We start from the raw sequence: 25,274 nt of genomic DNA on the forward strand, positions 1-25,274 counted from the left end.
CATCTTCACATTAGTTAACTTACTCTGTTTTGGCCACTGAGAAATCAGGAGTGATGGCACAGGGCGGTATTTCATGCTCAACACGGGAACACATTCCCATGTCTGTGCAGTCCCAAGAGCAACAAAAACCATTACTTATCAAAAATTTCTCACACTTTCCCCTCACTCATCAAAATTGGAAAGGCAATAACCAATTTTTAAAAAGGAAAGTAAGTTGAAAAATTTATCACAACCTTTATAGCAAATAAAAACATAATAAAAAATATGCTTTGGGGGTTTGGGCTTTTAAGTTCCTCATCTGTGAGGAAAAAAGATTCCTTCCACATTTGGTATTTTTCTACCACGATGGTTTCTAAGTGATGTGAGGTCACAACTTCTCATTTGTTCTGGAATCAGCTTTTCAATTCCTTGCCTTCAGTAAGCTCCCAAGAGCCCCACTTAGTTTCCAGGCCCTCTATCTCTTCCTTTAAAATGGAAATCAGCTTGGAATTTTAGCCTTCCTTCTGACAAAGGCAGGACTATCTCAACATGCAAACAGAATCATTATTAAATACAAGATCCTGGCTGTTCACGTAGGGATGCCTCTTTACCTCTCATTTTCCAAGCTGTATGAGCTATTCAATATTTTACTAGAGAACAGAAATTATGGTTTCAATCTTAGTGTCCTTCTCCTTTTAGCAACTACCAGTGAGAAGTCTTTTCTACATTCCATGTGTTCCTGAGCATGTCCATGTGTAACTCAGAGGCTTCCCAGTCTGGAGCTGGAACTCCTTGTGACCTCTGCTCCTTCACTACAAAATGTCCAGCTCACCTGGCTCACTGAATTACCTCTGTGATCCTTCACAAACCAAGTTATCCTGGTTATCCTAACCCTGAGTGAGTGACAGGAGGGGAATGCCTTAAGGAATTGTCCGTGTCTGAAGTTCCTCCTCTTGCCTTTGCAGAGCTGGCATTGCACTCCAGCCCTTCTCTGCTACCCTCAAGGACACTTTCCATGGGATCAGTCAGTAAAACATCTCCATAGGGGCGGCACACCGGAAGCAGGAGCTGAGAAAGCATTAAAAAATTACGTACTCCAAGTCTCCAAAGAACACATCCTGAGGATCTAAGTAGGAGAGTATTTTGCTAAAATTATATCAAAAGTTCAGGCTTATAAGTATAATAGAGGTAATAAATGGCTGCCTTCATGCCAGATAGTTCCTTATAACCACAATAAATCTATCATTATTTTCATTTTATGCTTTAATGGAGAAGAAGCTGAGCCCTGTCACACCCAGCTCTGTGCCTGAGCTCGAACAGGTGTTTCTCCAGTGGCAATGGTTCATCAGTCCCCACTCCCCGCACACTCCAGGAAAGACAGCAACTTATAACATTTAACTGAAGGCTGAAATCCCTTCACACTCCAGGAGGTCAAATTAAAGTCAGTCATTTATACAAATCATGCAGCAGGCAGCGAGTAGCTGCCTGTTAATTAAAATGAATGGCTGTGTGGGCAGGGGGAGCAGAGCCGCTCCCCACACCTGCCTTGCTGAGCACAGAAGGCAGCAAAGTGCATCCCCTCCTGCAACAAAGGGGCACAGACACGCTCAGGATGTCCCCCAAGGGAGGCAGGACAGCAAGAAAAACAATGTTGAGTTGTACTCAGCCTTCAGCAAACTCTAAATCCCACCCAGCACCACGTCCAGGAACACACTCAGCCCAGCCAGGCTGTGTGACCTCTGCACAACATTGCAAACCAATCTCTGCTGAAGATCACAAACACCACATGTGCATTATCCACACACCTCTCTTGGCATCTACTTCTACAAAGAGTTTCCAGACTAGTAGGGGGCTCTAACACTGCATAATGTCACCTCAAACATGAACATTGTGAGGCTGAATTAATCTTCATTTCAGTACAGTTTTCTCGGCAATGGGAATAAGTGCAGCCTTGAGTAACTTCTGGCTGTAGTTTGCATGGCAAGGTGTCAAACCACCATACAACTGGAAATTTAAAAAAAATTTTATAACTTTGCAACCTGTGGTTAGGAGATAAACCACCAGCACACCTCGGCAGCTGGCTGCGGGGTTGACACTGTCCTGTTTCTCAGGTATTTTAGCAACAGCTTCATCTCCCTAAAACTCAGTGATGAAAAGTCAGTGAGAAGTGCTGCAGGACACCATCCAGGACCAAGGTAATGTCCTACAGGTGCTTTTGCTCAGCCAGACCTTCTTGGTAACTTTGCCACCAGCTCTGGGGCTGGGTCAGAACACTCCCAGGTGAGATGGGAAGTGACACTGGTCACAGACCTCGTTTCTGGGAGCTTCAACTGCCATTTGGGATTTAATATTCAGCTTTCACCGGATTTTGTGGAGGGCTACCAGCTGCTGGCTCTTTGAAGTATCTACTACAGGAAAAGGGACAGAAATGAATGGTGTCTCATGAGGGAGAGTAGAGCAATTCTTAACATTTTGCAAGAAACAGAGAATCTCACCGGGCAATTTTTGTTGGCCAAACTGATTTTATCATAGAATCATGGAATGATTTGGGTTGGAAGAGATCTTAAAGATCATCTCATTCCACCTCCTGCCATGGCAGGGACACCTTCCACCATCCCAGGTTGTTCCAAGCCCCATCCAACCTAGCCTTGGACACTTCCAGGAATCCAGGGGCAGCCACAGCTTCTCTGGGCACCCTGTGCCAGGGCCTGCCCACCCTCACAGGGAAAAATTTCTTAAAAATAGCCAATCTAAACCTATTGCCTGTCAGTTTGAAGCCGTTCCCCCTTGTCCTGTCACTCCAGGCTTATGTAAAGAGTCTCTCTCCATCTTTCTTGTCAGCTCCCTTCAGATACTGGAAGGCCACAATTCAGCCACCTCAAAGCTTCTCTTCTCCAGGCTGAACAAACCCAACCCTGGTCTTATTTTGAACTAAGCATTAAAAGCACCATTAAATTAAGTAAATAAAACAAGAAGAAATACAAGGGATTAATTCTTCTTCTCCTAACTTATTACAGCATACAGGCACTGCTTGCACACAGCCATCTGTCAAGCCTCAGAGTACACTCTTTGGGCTTAACATGGTCCACCAAAAGATAAGTTTAATTATGACAGAATAAATCAAGTGTATCTGTTAAAGGGGAAAAAATATATCAGAAAAAGTTATTTTTTCCTACTAAAAAAATAGCTCTGGGTAGATATATCAACTGCACAGCTCTGCAACCTCCTCCACCTCGACTGCAGTGTTGGCAGCAGGCTAAAGGTTCTCAGCTAAAGCAGCAGATTCTGTCACTGCAAAGCTTGCTTTGATTCTGATCATGAAAAGAAGTTTGATACAACGGTCAGTAAAAGGGCAGCATTACCATATTACAACAACTACAGCCACACTTCTCCCTCTCGACAGAAATAAACACAAACCTTACTTCACATCACATCTCAGACTTAGCTATGGCAAAATATCATGTACTGCATTCTTTACTTACATCCACCAAGGGCTCAGGCATATCAGGAAGACTCAAAATATCAAAATGCAGTAGTAAAGGAACAGGTTTTTCTAAGGAAAATATCGTAAGACATCTAAAAGCCTTAAAGAAAATGCATCTTTGTTTCTCTCTTTCTTTTTTAAAACAATTAAACAAAGCAACCAACTGTATTCCTCTCTGTGTAATGCTTGACCTTGATGAATAATTCCCATTTCAGAAGTAAATAGGAAAAAAAAAAGAAAAAAGATTGCCTGATCACCTAATAATCGTCTCTGTAAATCCCTACCAGTGTGGCAGCACGATCCCAGCAATGTTCATTAATGTCAAGCACAGGTCTGGGAGCACAACTGCAGGGTAAGGAAGAATTAAATCCATTTAGTAGTGCTGTGCATATTTTGATGAATGTTTTTAAAGAAGCTAAACAGTGCAGAGGTCAGTCAGAAATAAACAGAACATTAAGTAAATAACCTCTTAAAATAATACCATAGAGGAATTTATTAAAAATAAATTTTGAAATAGATGGCTTTTCTGACTACTGCACTTGCTTTCCCTGGCAAAGGAAATGGGAATAATTAATGGGTTTGGCTGCTTCTCTCCAGGGACAAAGATAATCGATCTGTGGGGGAAGGCCTTTATCTAGCATGGAGATAGTGCTGGAACAGCAGAAGGAAGAGGGGGGAGAGGTGTTGGAGATCTTTTCCTGGCACACCTTCAGAGCTGCTTATCAGCTCTTACTGCTCAAACCAACTCAGCTCCAGGTATCTGAAATGCTGAAATGTTGCCAATGACAATATTCTTTCTTTTATGAACAAGAATGAAAGGGGCATGTCCCTATTGTTATTACTATAAGCCAAAACCTCAGAATTAATCCAGGAGCAATAAACAGACTCCTTGTTCCTTTCTGGCAAATACAGCTCTTGCAACCAAGGACCTTTTTTTGGTTCATATATCAGTGTTCCTGTCCATGGCAGGGGGTTGGAACCAGATGATCTTTTCTGGACCCTTCCAAACCAAATCACTCCATGATTCTGTGCAGTTACAGCAAGAGCGCAATCATTTCCTGACAACACAAACTGCAGGCTTATCAGCATTAAATGGGTTTGGGTTTTAGTTATTTATTTTACAATAGCTCGGTTCATTATCTACTCCACAGCTGAGTAGTTCCTGAAACATAAACCTTCTTTTTCAGTGTACAAGAGATGCAAGTTAATTCATCCCCGCAGGCAGTCAGCAGTGTGACTGAAACCTCCAACCTTCCCACCTCTTCTAGAGCCCCAAAGTCTGCACAAACACCTCTAAGAGTGATCATTTAAGAAAGCTAATTGCCAACAGTTCTGCCAATACTTTCCACCTAAGATTAACATAGTCTATTTTCTGGAGCAAATTACCAGGGACTATATTTTTTTCCCAAAAGCTTCATGACTTAGGATTAAATAAAATAATTGTATCAGCCCAAGATGAGCTCAAAACTCACCCTTTGTGTTTGTGATTATCTGGCAGAAAAAGATGAATATAAAAGAAGGTGGTGGTGTTTTAATACATTCTTAGATAATCACATGGCATTGCTCAAAATAGCGCAAGTTAAAAACCTTTGAGAACACACAGGAACTCACAGCTTTCCCAAAGTCATTTCAAGAAAAATTAAAACACCTTCAAAGGAATCAAATTTCCCAGGAATGTAGAGACCTCTTTCCTCGGAGAAGGACAGATTTCAGCCTACTAAAATCACAGTACAAGTGACCTGGAAGGCAACCAGAAGAGCTACAAGTGGCTGAACAAACATTACCATAAGGAGCCTAGGTTTTCACAGGAAGTTAAACACTGCTGATCTCCTTGCAAATTACCATCTAGTTTTTCCTTTGTGAGGTGGGGGGGAGTAGAGTGAGACAGTATTTCATCAGCAGAAATAATCTGTATTCCCACTATCAATCACATGGTGCTGATTAACTCATTATTTCGAATTAGGAAAAACAACAAAAAGCTCTTAAAAAAATCTTGTCCTACTGGTTTGTCAGAAATATGGTGACTTAAAGACTAATGTGGAAAAGAAAACAGACACATGATCTGACTGATGTAAACAAGTGTTTACTCAGGAAAGGTCAAGTCCTCACCTCATACAATTGTGAGAACCAGCAATGGCTGAAAGTACCATAAAATTTTGAAAGAGAACAAAATTGGAAGAGGGGCTGTTCTCTGGTGCTTAGTCTATGTCACAGGGTAAATTCTGCAGGAAAACAAGCAGAAAGCAAAGAGAAGTGCTCAGCAATACCTTCTTGATCACCTCAAACATACAAAAATTATCCTTGTGATCTACCTTCCCTCAGACCCCTATTCCATACTAAACATTTTGCTTCTCAGCCTTATTTCAGAAGCATGTGAGAAAATTTCTTCATTTTCTTAAAGTGCAGTTGATCATTTCATTAAATCTATTGTCTCCAACTCTTTTAGCAGCAGATAAATCACTTCGCACCAGGCAGCTAAAAAATCAAAGTTTAGTTTAACATTTATTCTTGTAGAACATCATAACTACGTGCTCAAATCTCCCTGTTGTTGCAGTGAATGTTTCAGCAATCAAAGTCCAAATTACACCTACTTTTCTTTCTTTTTAGAAGTAATTAGAACAAGGGGAAAGTATCCTAAGTAAAATAAAAATTCAAGGCTAGATCTTGGCATGAATAAATTGGTTCATTTGGGGCTGGAGAGAAAATTGGTTTCTGACCTACATAAGGATGAGTTCTAGACAGGAATGTCAAACCATCCTCATAAAATTCCTCCTGTCTGCAGTGTGATTGGATCAAACAGTGTGCAATGGTGAATATGGTTTTTATACCCCAAACACACATGGGTTTATGTCCCATCTCTGGTCCTTCCTTCCCTTTCCTACACGGAACTCTCTCAGGATACAGCACGGCAGCAGAGCTGCTATGGCACAGCTGCAGAGCACTCCAGTCTCCCACAGGGTCACAGTTAAAATAAATTGGCTGGGCTCATGCAGGTATTGAACACACCAGACTGTCAAAGCCCAGAGGCCACACATCTGCACTCCAAATCCAAAGGAATCACCAAGTGTCCATCAGTGCAACTGCTGCTCAAGAACATCAACCAGATACTGCTCACTGAATAAAAGTGAAGATGTATTGCATAAAATCTGAGAAAAGGATATGCTACATGTTACACCCCCAGCACCATTCTACCTTCTGGGCTGAAAGCAGTCTAAATAAAGTCATTGGAAAATGTTCCCTTCCAAAGACTGAAATCATCAGGATTTAATGGCCAGCTCAGTTCATCTTTAAGTGCTTTATGAAACTTGGAAGCGCAGGGACAAAGTTCAACTCAAACAACCATTCATCTCCTAATAAGCTGGGTAAATATTCTGTTGAAACAGCTATGGTAAAATCCCATTTGCTGAATTCACTGAGCACTAAAACATCAAGTGAGTAGAAGCTACAGTTCCCAGATTCCATTCTCGTTTTCCGTATCCATCAGAACGTCCTGGGAAATGCACACACAAAACAAGAACAGGAGAGGACACCAAACCACTGGAATTCAGTGGCTGCAGGAGATCCCTGGGCAGGGTAACTGGAGAGGGCAGAAGGCACATCCCAGCACATCCTCTGGGCTTTTGGGTGAAGATTTAATATACATGCCATGAAAAAGTAAACTCTCTCAGCAGACTAAACAACTGCTGTGAAGCTCTCCCCTGGCAAAAATTCCACATAACTACAAATAGTTTTAGACATTTCAGTTGTAATGAAAGCAGAAAAAAAATCAGTATTTTATATTGTAGTTAAAGCACTTAAGTGCTGAAGTCAGGAAAATTAGTGGCAAAATGCAAAGTCATTTTCAGGGTAACAAAATCATTACCACTCCCACCTTTAATTCTTCTTCTTTTCCCCTGTCTTCCTGCCATCTCAGGCTTTTCAACAGACATCACATGTCACATTTTAAACAATATACTTAAGGTGACATTTAGTTTTGCGAGAACTGAAATAATTAATTGTTGGCTGTTGAAAAGAAACTACTATGTTGGAATTTATTGCCACACTTGGGAATAACTGTACATGGCCTTTGGTTAATGTCCAGCAGATATTCCAGTAGCATCAACTGCCCTCTTTGAAACTCCAGTGTTCTCTCTGCCTCATCTCTCAACTTGATACTTCAGAAAGTTTGACAAAATAAAACAAATTTAAAAATCCCTCCCCATCCCTGATCTCCAGTTTTATTTCACTAAAACAGTACTACAGTTTGGACCAAAGAAATTACCAGGAAAAGCCTTAAAAGGTTCCTTTTTTCCTCCCTTTACATTTCCAATACTCTGAGTCTGGTAAGTCAAATTATTTTGTGGCCTTCAGCCATTGACATGTGAACATCAACCTCATCCAAAGGGAAGAGCCAAATTCAGCCACAGTTATGGATATCTCACCTTTCCAAGAGAATTTGAGATTAGACATTAACAGAATAGGTGCGAACAACACAAATATTAACTGACATCTACTAAGATATCACAAATTATTGTCCAGTTTGCCAGAGAGCTCCTATAATCTGCCACAAAATCCCCAAAGACTTGAGCACTAGAAGATTGGGAGAAGGAAAACATACAAAATACAAATGAGTACAAAAGACTCATATATTTGTGCCATGCCAAAGGTCAGTTCTACACCTTAGCAAACAGTTTGGCTCTAATCCAACAAAGCATTTAATTATATGAGACAATCTATTGCTAAGCATGACTTCAGCTCCTGGGTGTAACATTTGGAATCATGCAGGGCGCTTCCATAAATGTATTTTTTTAGTGCTGACTTTTTAATTTCCAGGAATAATTAAGCAGTTGACTTTAAAATAAAAAAGTCAATCAGAAATTTGATATTATTATCATCATCATTCCTTCCAAACACAGGTTCAGGAAGTGCAAAGCTTCGTGACCCACAGGCAGATTTAGAATGGGTAGTAGATGGTTTGATTTGGGGGTTTTTGTAGTTATTTTTCCTCCCCACAAAATAATTCCCAATTCCATAGAGCCAGTAAGACACCTCTTTAGCTCAAATTTTAAAAAGCCAAATCTATTTCAGTACAATTTTAGCCAAAGTGTCAGTGGCTACAGGTACTTATTTGGAAAGTTCTCATACTGCATTAAATTTCCTGGGAAAATTACCATCTTAAGGCTGAGAAAAGCTCAGCAAACCAGCCCACCTCTCTCTATATATACACCTTTCCATAGCCCATCAGAAATGAAGACAACTTTCAAGTCAGGATGCAGGAGCCTGTGCTATATGCAGGTCTTCCTTTCTGTCTTCTGCATGCAAATGCTCTGGCTATCCTCTATTAATATTTTCATTTACCATATGACCTATTATTCTGACGACTAGGCAAAAAGCTGAAGGACCAACAACAGCAAAAAAAACAAACCCACAAAACAAAGGAAAAAACCCAAAACCATGACAGAAGGAGTTACACTGTTAGCAAAGGCTCCCTTGGTACTTCACTGTCGCTTCTACTCTACATATAAACAACTCCAGGGTTCTGCTCTGCTGAAGCTTTCACCAATCATTATTATAGCACTGTTTAAATAACAGTTCTGCCTCTACAACAAAGCAGAAGTATCATTAGCTTACATGAAAGCCCTATCATAAAAAAGATAAAAACCTCTATGGTTTTCTATTAAGTGTAACTCCAAATAAAACAAATTTTTATATATATATATATATATATACACACACACACACACATTTATAGATGTTTATGTCCTTATATATATAAAAACATATTCCCATGTCAAGGTTTCAGAATGTTTCTTTCCAAAGCCGACAGCAACACCTGTAGGAGCCTAGCACACACCAGGCCATGAACACACAGAATACACAGCCAGGAACATTCCAGCAAGTCAATACCCATTCCCTCAGTGTTTTAGTCCCAGATCTATTCTGGTTTGGGTTTTTTTTAACCTCTTTCACAGACAGTGTTTCAGACACCATCTTGCTTCATAATGAAGACCTGAACTGCAGACAAAGCAAAATCAGTAAAGCAGAACAAACAGCTTTGATTATCTTCTTCAAATATTGTTATGTTGGCATAAAATGTTTGGCTCTCACAATGCTTTTTTTTATTGTTTGAAACATGAATGGGTTCAGAGGAACAGCAGCACAACGAGGACGATTCAGTACCTTTTTCATAGAGACACAAATGCATTGTCAGAGCAAACATTGCTTTCTACATTCACCAATGCAGAGGTCGAAGAGCAGCCTTCACTGCAGACACATCCCCAGCCCACAGCAGTAACCACAATTATTCTTCCAAGAAGAAATCATGTGAGAAGAAAAAAAACAAGCCCTTGCCTATATATATATACACACACACAAAATGATGTCGTCTCCTGAATATTTAGTCTGTCAGCACACACAGTTTAAAACAACAATCCTATAAAACAGCAGGCATTTGCTTTTCTGGCTGAGATGGATCCAACAAAAGCAGGAGAAAAAAAATCTCAATTTAAAAACTACTACACAATGGGTACCATTAAATGTCTTTATTAGAAGTCTTTGAGGGATTAACAGGGAAGGAAATACCAGGCCAAAATTCACAAGAACATTATAAACATGTCAATTTTATTTTGCATTCTGCTGCCACTCCTTTATTCAAGGATGCAAGAGGGAAAAAAAATCATATTTGACTAGGGCACTACACCTAAATAATAAAAAAAAAAATCTATATTTTAAAGGTATTTTCTCTCTTGATTGACCAGCTTTTCTTTATATGGTGTGTGCCAGTTTAATCCTACCAGTTGGCCTCATCAACTTTCTAAAATAATTTTCCTCCTTACTCAAGAAGAGCTCTCTGAGTATCACACATTCCCCGCAGTGCCCTTGAAATAGAGCCTTGCTATTCCATCTGAGGAGAAAACCCAGAATATCAAAGATCCAATCTCCACTGAACTAAACTGCAAGGGAAAAACAAACACTTGGGTTTGCATCACTCTGATCCAAAGGAAAAGGGAGAGCTTTGAACAGCATGAAAGGGATTCAGACAATCTCTTGCCACTTGGAATCTTTGGGCAAGTGAAGTGAGTACATTTTAGAACATATTTAGTGCGTTCATGTTCATTTCAGAAATGGGCAGGTGACACTCGTGTGACACCTGGAGCACTGTGTGCAGTGAAAGATGGACCAGAGCTAAGGGGAACACATGGAAGTGGATACCCATGGCAGACAGAGCATCACTAACCACTCACCTGCAGTGCTTCTCTCTTGCTCTCCAACCAGAATGCTGCTTCCCAAAATAAAAACACAACCTCAATATAACAAATCTTCCTCGTGTTCCTCTGCCATTTTCACGCTTGAGGCCAGAGACAAGTTCAAATACAATATTCAGTAAAACACAGGATCCAGCTAAACCTGCACTAATCCAAGGTGCCTGTCTTTAAGTCTCCTTCAAGGATTTATCTATGCACACTAAAGAAAAAAATTAGTATCCATGCAGCACAATTATCTTAAATATCAGTTACCATCCCCAAAATGTACTACTACTGAAACTTGACATTTCCAGGAAGGAAACTGCTTAACTAAAATTGTTCAGCTGAAATAGATACACTGTCAATACAACAAGTTCTCTGCTCTGGGAAGATGCCAATTCAATTCAATTGTACGCTGCTCCACTGCTGCAAGAGATTTTTTTTCCTAGGGGAATAGGAAATAAATAAGCTGAAAGTTCATCCTTAAAATGGTGCTGGAATTCCTGTATCTGCTTCCATGAGTATGAGCTCTGCCCAATCTCACTAGTCCTGATTCCACTACACTGTTGGAAATACCATTTGTTAGAGACATTTGACAAAGCATTATTCACCCACATTCATTTTTTATCTTCCACTGTGCTTTATAAAAAGAATAAGTAGATTTTGACAAGGGATGAGATGGCACATCTATTGATCCAACACACACGTCCACTCCTCTTCAGTCTTTTCCATTCAGAGGAAATCTTTTCTATTCTCAATGTTTTTACAAGTGAGCTTTACAAAGAAAGATTTTAAACCATTGCCTTGTCACACTTCATGCACACTTTTAGAAATTTTCTATACATAATATTCCTTTCAACAAGGGATTTTGAGGAAATGGGGTATTTTCCTACATTAAATAGTAGAAGCAGGTGACTCAGTCAAATTCTAAGACACGAGGTCAGAAAGTAAAACATTTGGAGCTTTGTACTCTGATAGTGACTACTGGGAGTTGGTCGAAACAAGATGCTGATGTTACAGCCAGAAGAAGCAAAACTCTAAACAAGAAAGGTGATCCAACTTCTCCAGTGACACAACACTCCAAGTGTAAACCAGCTGGAAATTTACTGCCTTGTGATTTGGAATTCTAGGAGCTCCCACCACAACTGACTTTGGCATTTTCATCCCATTGCCAACACTATGGCTAAATAGTTACCAAACACAAAAGTAAAGGCAAACAGATTGACCCCCCCAAAAGAGTCTGCATTAAACCAGCTTTTCAGCAATACACACACAAGATTTAAAACTTTGCAGTGGAACACAAGGAAAAGGTGAACATTTCTATTCAAATGTCCAAAACCCCAAGAATGTTCATTATTCCATGATAGAAAGCAAAGCAAAAAAGAAGTGGAAATCAGGCAAACAATGTACAGGCTTCAGCCAATTACCTCTCCAAAAGGAGTTAGCAGCAGCTATTCTATTTTGTGTTAATATTGTGCATTTTCTTCCAGCAGTTCCTAACTCCACTCAATGTCAAAGCTTTCCCAGTATCTCAACCAAACACCGCAAGAAAAATATGCCCATTACTACAAGTATTTATTTGCTCATTCTCAAAAGAACATGGCCAGGTGCAGTCTGTGAAACAATTCCACATGCTGAGCCCTTCCCTTAAATTCTCTTCTCCTACTGCCTACCTCAGCACCAGAATTGTCCACAGAAAATCATCCCACAGCTGCTAGCAGCCTTTCGTAGCAGGTATTACCATCTTAAAAAAATTTGTAGGCAAAAAAACAAAAAACAAACTAACAACAAATAAAGAAAGAATAAAATATTTACAAAGGTATCTTCTCACTCCTGTGAATTTTTAATCACTGAATAATAATGCAGGTCTTAAAAAGCATTGCCTGATAAATGATCGCTGCCCACTACAGAGCCTCTCAAGTGTCACATCTGTTAAAATTTCATGGAGACAGAAGCTTTAATGATGTCTGAAAATTATCTATTTTTAAACACCAAGATTAAATGGAAAAATAAAAAAAAAAAAAAACACATAACGAAACAATTTGGAAAAAAGGCATATTCAGAAAAGGGTGGCTAAAATCCAAAGCCTCAATAAGTGGGTATTACAAAAGTGGGTGTTACAAAAGAACTGTGAACTGATCTAAATCTCCATCTGTGACTTATAACTACAACACCAAAAATCCCATCTCCTGCAGCACAGCAGCAGCAGAACTATTGCATGCAGAGCATGTTGGTGTCAGTTCCTGCTGCAGAACCAGCAGGAGCAATGTTTGTCCACAGCGACAGGCTTCCCTGAAAGACATTTGTTTGTCTCAGTCACTTGTGGCACTAAAAATGAAATCAAGGACTTTGTGGTTGGTGTTGACAGGCTGGGAGAGCTGGGGGTGTCCAACCTGGAGAAGAGAAGGCTCCAGGGAGAGCTCAGAGCCCCTTCCAGTGCCCAAAGGAGCTCCAGGAGAGCTGGAGAGAGACATGGGACAAGGGATGGAGGGACAGGACACAGGGAATGGTTTCCACTGCCAGAGGGCAAGGATGGATGGGATACTGGGAAGGAATTCCTGGCTGTGAGGGTGGTGAGGCCCTGGCACAGGGTGCCCAGAGAAGCTGTGGCTGCCCAATCCCTGGAAGTGTCCAAGGCCAGGCTGGAGAACTTGGACAGTGGAAGGTGTCCCTGCCCATGGCTGGGGGTGGCACTGGATGAGCTTTGAGGTCCCTTCCCAGCCAGGCCAGTCTGTGACACTGGGGCCAAGCACAACAAGTGTTGTGACCCCGGCACTTGAGCAGCGACAGCCTCGCTCTGCACCTTCTGCCTGGGAACTCCTCTCTGCCTCTCACACAGACATTTCATTATCCCCAGCTGTGTGACCATGTCTCAACTTCACTAAATAATGCCACAAGACATCAACTCTCTCCATTCCCTTCACCAAATCATGGTTTGGGGTGGTTTTTTCCATTAAATTCAGGGACCTGTCTCAGACTGGCAGTGTTTAATACCATTTTATAGATACAATACATTACAACACTTTACAAGGAAGGCGCTACCAGACACAGCAAAATTTTTTATTTTCCTCTCCAAATTAACTATCTTTCATTGCTTCATAACCTCTTCTGATACAAAAACAGCCTAAGCAAATGACTCCTCACCCCAACATAACAAAATTAATTCTCTAGCCCAAGGCAAAGGAAAACGAAATAACGTTAGAACACAAATCGCTAAAAAAAGCAACTTAACTGCCAAAATCAGCTTCTGTTATAAGGTTTTAATAACTACGAGCTTTTCCAAATGAACATACTTGTAAAACATGAGAATCAACTTGGCAAATCAGAAAAATAAAGTGAGAAAAGACAAATTTTTATTAACGGAAAAACCTCCTCAGAAAAAAACAATAAATCTAAAAACTTCCATGCAACACCACTTACAGAGTTTGTATAAATCCTACATACGTTACTATTTAACGTGATGTGTATTTTTATGAGGACATTGTGGTTTAGAATTAAACACTGAAAAATTTTCTTTTGAAGGAAAGGCAACAATAAAAATAAAAATTAAAAGAAACAAACACGATAGGAAAGATGACATAACAAACACACAGCACTACTCCCATAATTAGTTGTTACCTTTGTTGCAAATGAGTATCACAGAAAATACTATTAAAAAATAACCAGGTGACTCAAAAGCAAGCCTAGTGAGATGTCTATCAAATACCTGTGACCCTATAAGGAATTAAAAAACAACATGACAGCCATAAAACAAACTCAACCCAATCTCAGAATAACAAAGCAAAATAATGGTTACAAAAATAAATCTTTAAATGCTCTTAAAAATTACAAGACATTAACAATATGCTCCATCCTTTCAGCAAAACAGTAAAACACTGCTTGGGAAATGTTCTGCATTCTAAATTAAGTCTGCAGATCCCGGGGATTATTTTATTTTGTGTTTGCCTCTGAGGTCACGTACAGTTTTGCTGCGAGTTATTTTCCTTTAGAACCTATAAAGCTGAAGCACCTCAAACTTTCTGACCTTGAAATACAAACATCTGCAATCAAATACAGGAAATCTTATTCAAGTGGGGAGCAGAAGTCATGGAATTAAATTCTGGAAGTCTATCTCATTTATAGAAATGCCACTAAATAGAAATCCCTAAATTTTTTCCTTTTGTGCTTTACCTGCACACAGGAATCATAATGTCTCTGTGCCAGCAAACTGGACTTTTCATTTTGCCCTGGTTTATACGCACTGACTACTCCCAAGTTTGCTCTTTTCTGCTTGTTTCTCTTTTTACAGCCCTTACTGCCTTTAATCCATCGTGTATCCTCCTGCATTATTGTGTTGGGACTCCCAGTGTCAGGAGCACTGCCAGCCACCCCCACTGAACCTGCCCTTCTCAGCAGGACGAGCTCCAACCTCAGACAGAGGTGCAAAGTTGGATTCTACATTTGCACACACCCTGGGCCTGAGAACCATCTCCTCTAACCCCTGTGGGACAAGGGAGGATGCCCCTTCCCTCTGGCTCTGTACATAAGCTTCAAGGTTCTCAGGAAAACAGGAGAGAAGAAAGTAGGTTTGTGCCACTGACACCTCTCCCTTCCCACTGGGCTTCCCCTCCAAGCCTCACAGTGCTTGTGGCACAAAATTAAACAGCATTTTCTTTGGATTGAGGCTCTGGAGATAGAGTGTAATTGCCATGGTCTTTATAACCAAGTGAGTCCAACACAGTGATGTGCTGGTCACACAGCTTTCATTAGCAGAGCAGTTCTAGCTTAAGTCCAAGCACAAGATTGTAACTGGAAAATATAAGAACAAGAAAAAAGCTTTTGAAATACTACTGGACTCATTCAGGGGTGGGGAAAACACTTTTAATAAAGAGAAGAGTTATTCTTTCAAATGTGGAGTTGAAAACATATCTGGTGACAACCTAGCAACACAAAATCTGTGGTGAGAAACACATTTGAAAAGAATTTCCTCCCTCCAAATTCAACAAGTGGAGCTCAAAAGCCCAGGAGAGGAATGTGCCTTCCCCACCTGTTGTAACCCCCAAGGTCAATGCACCTGCCACGGAAAAACTGACAAAATCTCTAAGTTGAAAGCAATCAGTGCCATCAAACACAAACACAGCAGGTGACAGAGAGGGAAACCAACCAGAAAAACACAAGCATTTCCAGCAAGCATCTCAATGCAGGGGACTGCAGGGGCTCAGTGGGAGAGGGCTGGGGTTGCCCTGTACCAGCCTCTCCAGACCCTCTATGGGCCAAAGCTGAGCCAAAAGGAGGAGTCTGTGGTGCCCCTGGAACAATCAGAGGAGCCTGAGGCGCTTCCACGGGAGAACTGCAGTGGCAGTAACTGGAGAATGGATCAGTGACACCACAGAGCTGGTGACACACCCGGAGGGGCTGCAGCGTGTGGGGGCTCAGCAGAGCCCAGGAAACGCCTGAGGAGAAAGAAGCAGGGGCAGAGTGAGGAACAAGGAGCAGCAGAAACTGATCCCAAACATAGTGACAGCGAGGGAGGGGCAGGGGTGTCTGTGCTGAACTTGAGCCTGGCAAAGGGGATGAAAGGTGTTTTCCTTAAGTGTTTCAGTGCTTGTCATCTGTTTCCCAATTTGTAATCAAATGTTTAAAATCAAGTTAGATTCCCTGAGTTCAGCCCATTCTGCCCACAGCAGTAACTGATGAGCAATCTCCCTGTCTTTATTTTGAACCATGAGATTTCTGATTCCAGATCTTCCTATTTACTCCCCATCCCACTGTGCGGAAGGTGTGAGCAAGAAGCTGTGCAAGTGCTTTGCTCCTAGCTGGGGCCAACCCATCACACCAGGGCAGATTGTCAAGGACTCGTTGGTCACTTCATCTGCCCTGATCCATAGTAGCACCACCTCCATCATTAACAGAGTGGTTGTAATTACATGTCCTAGCCTGGAAGGCACCAAGGACATGAATAAAGCCCCAGTCCTTCCCTGTCTTTCCCAGGGAGCCACTGGAGCTATAGTTTGTTGGTTATGTGCTACAGAGCTCAAGTTGCAGACCAGGCGTCTCAAGGTGTTCCTGTCCTGCAAGGTACAGAACAGACAGTGTGACACTTTCACAGCCACACCCCTGTTACATGGACACCTGCAAGCAAAGGGGCTGGCCTTGTGCACAAAAGTCATTTCTTCCTGTCCCACAGTTCACACCAACACACCGGGCTCAGCTCCTGCCAACAGAGCAGCACCTCTGCCCCAGTGAAACAACACTCCCAGACTCAATCCAGCCGTAGTGAGCACAAGGAGACGGCGCACTTTGATTTTCCTCATGGGACAGCTGTGCTTTGCTCTGCTTACAGAACTGTTCAGATAGCACAAACCACATTCTCAAATTGCATTAGACAATTCTGTACTGGTTTGGAACTCTTTTTCCAAGTCCACATGTCACTTATGTTCTCTTCCAACAGGATTCAGGTCTCGTTTACCTTAACCTATAACAATGAATCTTACTCGGAGAATTTAAAACGTTTGCCTTTAATATCTTCAGGTCAAAGCTTTCAGAGAATCACAGAGCAGTTAGGGTTGGAAGGGACCTCTGAGACCATCTAGTCCAACCCTCCTGCCAAGGCAAGGTCACCTAGAGCAGCTTCCAAGCAAGGCCACCAGCTTTTGCAAACTGTCAAATCTTCCCACTTGGTTGCCTTATTTACCTTTGAATAGCAATAAAAATAGAGCCAAGTCCTTTGCTCAAGGGGATCGCAGCATCAGTAATATTGCTGCAGTTAGCATTCTCCAACTTTAAATTTTCATTAAAGAATTTGTATTACTCATGAGCCTATGCAATATTCTAATCATCCTGTATTACCTTTTTCCATTAAGGAGTCAGTAAATTCAGAGCACAAGATCTTTTTCCTCCTCCCGACAGCCAGCAGGGACAGAAATACATCTCCTGCAGATGTGTCCTGTAGGTTTTTATCTACAGACTAACACCATAAGTATAAATCATTTCTGAGCAAGTCCAGGAAGCTCTTTTTCCAGTCTCTTGCTGGAAATCAGAATCTAACCTTTTCCCTGAAAATTCATCAAGGATAGATGTTTTTAAGCATATGTTTTTAAGACTACATTTTACCTGCATTTAACCTTGTCCAAATTTAAATGTGGCCAACTTAACAGAGTGTCCAGCCATGAACACATGGGCCACAGTTCAGCTTTTTTGCTGAGGAATAGGAATTGCAAACTTTATATAAAGCACGTGGCCAGCCCTGGATCTTGAAGGCAAAATGATTGCACACATCTTTGTTTCTGATTTTGCAAGTCTTAACCTTCCTCATATTTACCATCAACTTTTCCAAAGAGAAAACAACCAAAAGCAAACCACTTTGCTGTGCAGCACAGCCTCAGTTGGGGGGTTAAGATTAAATTCACAGAAAGACAATGAATGGATGAAAACAGAAAAAAAAAAATTGGTTGAAATAATCTTTTTTTTTGTCTTAATTTTAAGAAAGAATCCATGAAAAAATACTCAGAGAAAGAATCAGCCTGCAGAAATAATAATCTTGTTTTATTTATAGTCAGGGTCATGGGAAATCTGTCCTGAAACGTAAAAAAAATACAGCTTCCCAGATTAGTTTTGGTATGGGAATTCGAAGAATGAACAGCTATGGGAAAGTTTAAATTCTCATCAAATACACCTGAGTGTCCTTGTTCAAAATGTTTTGTACTTTCTGTCACTCATTAAGCAGAGAGCACAGAGGCAATTGTAATTGCTGGAGCACCCAGGATTAATTATTGTGGTAACCCAGTGTTTACTAAAAGCATGAGAATCTGTAGTGTTTACAGACTGGAGTCTGTGATCATGGGTAATTACTGCATGATTAAGATATTATTTGAATGATTACATTTGACAAAGAAAAAAATCTATAAAATTACTTTATTAGATTAATAAAAGCAATCACTAATCTTTTGTTAAATACCCCATATACAGAAGTCTGCTGTACATCCTAGTGAATTAATCCTATCTAAAAGCACTTCTTATCCCTAAAAATTAAATCATTGATGGCAAGAGGATGCCTTCTTTCTGTACTTACTGGTCTGTTAGGTGCTTGCATAACAAAATTCATCCTCTGTCACTTGTGCTTCACAGTTTAAAAAGTTGTTTATTCTGAGCACTGCATCAACAAAGTACAACACAACGAGCAAAGCCCCACAAAACCTAGCCTGAACCCCAGGACAGCCTCTGACCTTGAGGAAATGATCCTGTCTCGGTTCAGTTTGTGTTCTTACATGCCCAGTCACTCACCCTGCTGCTCTGCTCCTGTAAGAGAGGCAGCTCTGTCCCCTGTGGTACCATAACTGGAGGGAGATCTGTGTTCTCAACACAATTCCAGCTGGAGAGCCACAGCTTGTGACTCCAGACAGACTTCGCAGAAATGCCACCAGACTTGAGCCATCTACACCTCAGAACTTTGGATTACCCTCAAAGAAATAGCACCTTACTGGAGAATCATATTGGTTCTTAAATTTCCCTTTGATAAATGTATGCTTTTGGGGTTGATCCTTTCAGGAAAATCAATCAGGATCTGAATTTTAGCAGTAAATCCACAGAGTGGCATATTCCCCAAGGCATCCAAGCCACAGGCTCACCACTTCTGGAAGCAGCTTTATGCCAGCCCTTGCACAGTCTGGCAGCTAGTGACCAGAGCCCTGAACAGAAAATACTCATCTAAAATAACAGAAGCAACATCAGCACATGCTCTGCTGGCCCCTCATGTCCTACACCACGAGCAAGGGGAATAAGGAAACCTTTGCATTTCTGCCAAGCAGAATCATTCTATTCTCTGCAGCACCTTCAAAAATCCACTCTGTTCCTGCTGCAGGACCTGAGCAGTGCCTGGGTGACAACACCAAGCTCTGTCACACGGAACAGGCGCCCACCTGCACTGGGTGCCTCAGGAAGGAATCCTGACTGCCACAGGACTGGATTTTTTTCTCTTCAGAAATGCTGCAATTATCTTTGTCAACACTGCAGACAGGTGAAGTGTTGGTGTCAGGTGCCTGCCAGCTGGAATGCAGCCTGGAATGCAGCACCTATGGTCCCCACTGCTCTGTATCTCTTCCATCACATTCTCAAAGACACAGGCTTGGCCCCCCAAAAGTCAATAACTCTTCTAGTAAAGTACATTCATTAAGCACTGTGAGAATCTGCAGCAGCATTCAGGGACACGCGGGCTCAGAGCACCACACTGAGATGCCCTTTCTCACAGACACACACAAATACCTGCCTGCATCTCTTGTTTCCTTCATTATTAGGGTCTCTATCCCATTTCTGTTCCCATTTCCTTACCTTTTCAACAATAATAAAGCTTTCATTTGACTGAGTACATATTACTACTCTGTTCACATAAATGCTATTTACCTGTAGATTCTCAAATACAGATATATTACGTGCATATTCAATTCAACAACGCTTAAGTGGCCCTCTAGGAACTGCTATCATGATGATAAAATTTCCATTTCTATTGCCACCAACTAAAATCCCCATTACTTTACTGTGCCTGGAGCTAGCCAGATTGAGGGAGCATGGCACTGGGGGTCTTTCATTGGATTGGTTGTTTGGGGGGGTGGGAGGGGTTTGTTTGATTATGGGGTTTTTTTGGAGCATGGTTGTTATTTGGGGTTGGGGGGGTTGACTTTGATTTTTTGCTTGTTTGGTTTTTAATAATTGATTTCCTTAAAAGAAAATGTGGCTGTTTAAAGCATGCAGATAAACTCTACTTCCTTGAACAAAACCAAAACCCCACCAGGAGAAACCTCCTCTGTGGACAGAGCAGAGCCTGTTCCATGCAGTTCTCTGCTCCTTTCTCCCAAGTCAGATTTCCCAGTGTACTTTCTGCTTCCTCCCCTGCACACAGAGGTTCACCAAAGCCCAATATCCAGCCTTTGACAACAGCATCCTTCTCAGACGAGGAGGAAGTGCAATTTATAAAGGCAGCCCAGACTCCAGAGCATATTTCAAAGTGAACGTCACGCTGCTCAACAGTAACTGCATTTGTTTCCTTGCCATCTAAGTAGCTGTAAGAAGCATTGCTTCACTTAGTAAAAACACACACTCGATCCCAAACCTCATCTCTATAATACACATTATATCAAACCCAAAACCATACAAAACTGAATATTGAAGTTTTCAGAAACTATTTCATTACTCCAGCTAGAAGTTTCACCGTTGAGTTTTTTTAGGCAACTATAATAATAAAAAAATTACTTAAAAATTTGGTAATTTCAGGATCAATATTAAAAGAAAATAAGAGTAGTGCATTGCAACAGATACAAATGAACAGTGGAGTTGGTACAATACATGCTCACCTGGCATTCTGGCCAGGAACAGCACATTCCAGACTTCGTCTCTAACACTCTCCAGGTGAACAGCAGACCCCAAACCCACCTGACAAAAGTTCTGCTTACTTCACTTGAGAAGTGTCCACATTAATCAATTAAACATTTTCTAAGCACACAGAGCTGAAGGGCTCACACACTTTGTTACTTCAATATTCAGGCTGAGAGATACCAGAGATATCATCCCAGCTCCTGATACTTTATCCATTTCACAGGAGACTGACACCAAACTGAAAATTCATTTTACTCAGTTGCTCCTATTTACAGCATAAGAAGTTCATACAAACTGCTCCTCCTTAACAATACATATTTGGTCTTCTCAACAAGGGAGCCAGAATAGCAAATGTGATGTGAGTACTAATTCGTTTCCTCTTTGTCACTCCTACCATCCGGTGACCTGAATTCCTGATTTCTATCACCACTTTTCCCATACACCTTCATCATTTCTGCCCTTCACACTGCTGGAATGCACAAGGCAAAGGATTTCTCTGGTTCTTGCAGCTGGTTCAGGACAGTTCACTGAGCAAAACCTCTTATCACCTCCTGCTCTCTGCCGCTCACACCACAGGGGAATGCACAGAGCCCGTGTATTTCCTGTCATCAGCAAAGTCAAGCCTCCTCCTGCTGACACACAGAAAACTTCCTCAGCTTCTGGAATGGACTAGAAGTTACCTACCAAAGTACCCGTGTTACAAAACAAGGCAAACAGAAACACAACTGAGATGAATGCAAAGCCCCTCTCAGTCTAGCCAAGCCTTTAGGCTCAAAAACAGGAGTAACAGACCCATTTCTTCTTGGATGAAATGCTTGGGAAAGATATCCAGTGGTGCACTGCAGCACAGCAACAGCCCCCTGTTGTATAGGTACGCTGAATTTTGGACATTAAAGCCTAGGCCTTTAAAGCATAACATTTTGTGCAAGATGGATCACGTAGGAGCTCCAGATTTAGATTTCCTAAGGAGGAGATGATCTGGGAAAACACTTGTGTCACAGTAACACAGCCATGTCCAGTCTGATCTTCCTTTCTAAAGAGTTGCTCTATGTACAGAAAGCCTTTAGAAGAACACACTTCTTTTTGCTTAAAGTGTTCCAAAAATATTACTTCCTCATGACGATCTCATTTGCATGACAAATTCTCTGTGCAGTGGCAGAAACATCTTGAAATTAAGATGTCATGCTTACAGGAATTATTCTGCACACAGATAAGTTCTCACCAAACTTTGCTTCTGACAAGTTAATTTCATTTTCCTCATCATGTGCTTTGACAGCAAGATAGGGGAATCAAAGCTTTTCCCCGCTGAGAATCCTTTGCTCCTACATTAATGGGAGCCAAGGAATACCATCCACTTGAATTCATCCCTTCTCTTCTGGCCAAATAGTTAAAATCAATCATTTACTAAGCTAACAGTACATATGTCACCCGTGCTTTCCAGTGTAATTCTTGCAGGAGGAAATGCAACCATTAAAGAAAAACACTAATAAAACCACTAAAGGCTTTTCCTACCTATACACTACAGAATTAAATTAAAACAGAGCATAAAACCACCAAGGCTTTAAAATAGAAGATAAATAAGATGAACCTCTCATTTAAAAAAAAAATTTTAAAAATCCTGAAGCCAATATTCTCTACCTATCTGCAGAACACAAAGAAACCCATGTACATGCACTGAGACAGACCTAGGTACAAATCCACTGTCTCAAGAGAAAGCTAACTCAAGAGCTGCTTCCTGCTCCAAGCCATCCAGAAAACATCCAGTGGGAAAAGCTCAGCCCAGTCACAAGAAGCAGAAAGCAGCAGCACTTAAGTCACAGGCTGAAAAACTTTCATTTGTGGACCCCGGCTTCAAAGAGGTTGACTTCACATCATGCTTTCCTGGAAGTGTTAATTGGCATTGGGAGAAGGAGCCCTGCAGGTATTCCAACATCCCTACATGCCCCTGGCAGGAGCAGGGCCAGGAAAGGGAGTGGGTGGTGGCACAGAGGGCAGGGAGCTTTCAGTCACGCTTTCCTGGAAAAGCTGCCACTGGATCCTCACACGATGTGACAAAAGCTTTATGGAGCAAATAAAAGACATTTCTTCCTCTACCTGGAGTCTGAGAATACATGAGAGCTGTGCACCAGAAGGCTCAGACCCTGTACACTTCTTTTCTCTCCTCAGCCTGGAAAATTTGGGAATTAATGGTGAAGTCATGAAGGAAACCTTAAATAGACTCTGTTTTCCACCATCACCAGGCTTACTTTCTCAGATTTTATCTGCTTCGGTTTCCCACTCAAATCTTATATTAGATTTTTTTCCCTCTTTTTTCTCCACCTCCAAGCTTTTCCATTTTCTTACATAATACTGAATAAATATTTTATAGCCAAAGAGGATTTCTACCTGTTATGTAACTCACATTTTTGGAGGCAGCTTCCCATCTCATTTCTACTGATAGAGCCTTTGGTGAAACCAGGAGCTGTACTGATGTAAGCAGAGTGTGCCTAAACTTAAACAAACAGCTCTGTTTATGCTACATTAAAAAAGCTAAATGGGGTGAAATTTCATTTCATCAATATGCATATGGGGTTGACAATATTGTTGAAAATATTAACATGTGTGTATAAACATCAATGAAACTATTAATTGTCACATAATGAGGCAGCAATTTAAGCGTGCTGAGCAGATGCATCACAGCTAAACTGGAAAGAACAGTCACATTCTAATTCTGAACCAGGCTGGGATCCGTGTCTGCTTCAGATGCCCAGTCACAGATGCTTCCCAGAGCCAGAGAAATTTTGAAGAGTCTCCTCTAAAAAGTGCTCTGAGCAGAGCTCTCAAAAGCCTCAGATGAACTTTCCAGATCTTGGACCACAGTATCTGTCCCAAAGCTAAAAGCTCTCTCTTTAGCTCTGGCTACAACTTTAAAAAAAAAAAAAAAAAAGTAATTCCACCTTTTTCTGGCCACCCAATTGTTTGTTTACACCATCATGCTGGATATAGCAGGAAGGTGCCTCAATTATAAAAAAAGGTCTATGCTCATCAATACACAATCAGGTCACCTGCAGTGGATGGCAAAAATTCTGTGTGGCAGAGAGCCTGATGTTTCCAGACAGGCCAGCAGCAGTGGGTACAGAAACAGAGCAAGCTGAGAGCAAATATATTCTCTTCTCCCTCACCATAAGAAACACACTCACTGTTTTACCCCAATAGGATGCTTCAGAACAGAGTTTTGTTAAGATTAATAGTTATTTTAGATTTTTAAAATTTAAAATTAGTTGTGGTTGGTTTTCACCCATTTTAGTTAGGAATTAATGATGTACCCTTATTGATAACATTTGGGGGAAAAAATACATTTAGAAGATTTGCTTTAAGTTTGATAACAAGAACAATATTACAAAGGATACAGGTGTTACACTGCCATCATCTCCTCTCAGGATGTGCCCTGAACGTGGAATTGTTTAAGAAATGCAAAGAAGACTCCATATAAAGCTATTTAGCTGTAATTGGATTTAATATGTTCAGCTGCTTTCACTTGTAGTTTTATGCTAGAAAACAGATTACAGAAAAGAAATGTTCTGTGTTTACTCAGTCACTTGAATCACTTCGAGGAGACCATGTAATGATCAGAAAGGCCCCATTTCTTCCTTCCATATGGCATTAAATAAATGGCAACGCTGGGCAGCGCAAATTTGGGGTTTCAATGGGGACAGAATTCTGGGGCTTGCATTCTAAAAACAGAGTAAGAAGCTCTTCGCTCAGCACTAAGGGCTTTATTACACACCAGGAAAACTGGGTATCTGGGACCTTGGAGATTACGGACACAAAACACTATTAAGATGGTGCCAGAAAGATTTATAAACAGGGCAGGAGGGACCTCTAAACTTCTCCTTCAGTTCTGGCTTCCTTGGAAAGCTTCCCTTCCTCCAGGCACCCAAATTCCCGGCCTTGGGGTCACAGCTCAGCCACCCGAGCTAGGGGTTTTCTTGCGCTGCGGGGGGACCCCGATCCGCAGAGGGTCAGACACCGAAGTCAGCGGGAAACGCAGAGATAAGGCAGCGGGAAACAGAGACAACGCGGCTGTGCGCGGTGACAAAGCCGGCACCCGAACGGCCCCGCAGCAGCGGGAGCACCGAGAGGCGCCGGGCACGCCGCGGTGCCCGCAAGGGCGGCGGGATGGAGCAGGGACGGGGAGGGGGACACGGACCGGGAGGGGGGGACACGGACCGGGGAGGGGGGGGACACGGACCGGGGAGGGG

The 25,274-nt window shown here is 41.5% G+C and overlaps 1 protein-coding gene across 8 annotated transcripts in view; it reads right to left on the reverse strand.

Moving 5' to 3' along the window:
• Positions 1–25,274, reverse strand: part of ATP2B2 (ATPase plasma membrane Ca2+ transporting 2) — a 382,727-nt gene that overhangs the window by 327,576 nt on the left and 29,877 nt on the right. The gene's annotated exons all lie outside the window — the stretch shown is intronic.

This window comes from Corvus kubaryi, unplaced genomic scaffold, assembly GCF_017639235.1.
Source record: "Corvus kubaryi isolate FWS band 111438036 unplaced genomic scaffold, C.kubaryi_AGA036_p1.0 37285, whole genome shotgun sequence".
Classification (NCBI taxonomy): Eukaryota; Metazoa; Chordata; class Aves; order Passeriformes; family Corvidae; genus Corvus; species Corvus kubaryi.